Genomic DNA, 1442 nt, shown 5'->3' with positions numbered 1-1442 from the left:
CCAACACTGGGTTCGTGAGAGAGCCGTTGGTCATGTTTCTCGGACAACCCCACGGCTATCTTTTGCCATTGTGGGTTTTCGAGTGGTGCTAGCCTTGAGATGGTATAGACGAATTCCAACGGTGTACATCCGAATCGTTATTTCGCATAGACGTCTTTGTTTGACTGATTTGAATCTTACCAACTGGGCATGTTTTGAATCTCACCAGCTGGGCATGCTATGAATCTTACCAACTGGGCATGTTTTGAATCTGACCATCTGGGCATGTTTTGAATCTGACCATCTGGGCATGTTTTGAGTCTTACCATCTGGGCATGTTTTGAATCTTACCATCTGGGCATGTTTTGAATCTTACCATATGGGCAGGTTTCTTTAACAACCCCACGTCTATCTTCTGCCATTGTGGGTTTTCGAGTGGTGCGATCCTTGCGATTGTATAGGCGATTTTTCAACGGTGTAAATGATAATCGGTATTCCGCATAGACATCTTTGTTTGAATAGAAAGGGTTGTACTGATGAATTTTCAACACTCGATAACGTGGTGGTTTTCATGGAGACGCCAACTGTTTAGTGAATTTTCAATTAAGTGTTTTTAGTTGTTCACTCTCTTTTTGTTTCAATGGGCCCAAAAATATTCTGTGCATGTTTACTATTCACAGTCGCTAGTGCCTTTAATATCAACGGTGTTTTCAACTTGGAAAGGGATAATTTTAAGATCAAAGTTCAGCTGATTGGTTCGAGTCGGTTGGTCCGGTTATACGTAAATTGCAAAGGCAAGCAATATACAGACGATTTCACGTTGAAGATGTATAATACGTCGACGGTGAACGATAGGGCGAAATATTTCCCATCGAGGTTGACGGTTTTCCCCGGGGAAAGATTGTGGGTTGAAGAATACGTCGAGGTGGCTAAGAGCAACGGTAAATCGTTGTTTTGGTCGAAATACACCGAGTTGTGGACTTTTGTGAGAGAATACTGTGGAGTGGTAATGGCATCAGATGAATTGATGGCCTTTGTGCTGCTGGAAGCGACGCCAAACTGTCGCGACTGTTCGCATAATAGAAAGGTTATTGCTGTTGAATTCGCAGGAAGAGTTTTTTGTATGGCAACTCGTGAAGTGGGAAGGGCGGTGGATTTTCCTAAGATTTGTTTATAGGTGATGTATGTGTACATGTAAATGTGCTATGTTGTGCTCATGAAATTTGTGGTGTTGACAGTATTGGAAGATCGCGAGATGACTTGGTGTCGTTAGGCGTTGACGATGGGCATATTCTGAATCTTATCAACTGGGCATGTTTTGAATCTTATCAACTGGGCATGTTTTGAATCTTATCAACTGGGAAATGTTTTGAATCTTATCAACTGGGCATGTTTTGAATCTTACCAACTGGGCATGTTTTGAATCTTACCAACTGGGCATGTTTTGAATCTCACCAACTGTG

The sequence above is a fragment of the Perkinsus marinus genome (assembly GCF_000006405.1).
Source record: "Perkinsus marinus ATCC 50983 genomic scaffold scf_1104296929362, whole genome shotgun sequence".
NCBI lineage: Eukaryota > Perkinsozoa > Perkinsida > Perkinsidae > Perkinsus > Perkinsus marinus.
Note: the sequence above shows the minus strand (reverse complement) of the source record.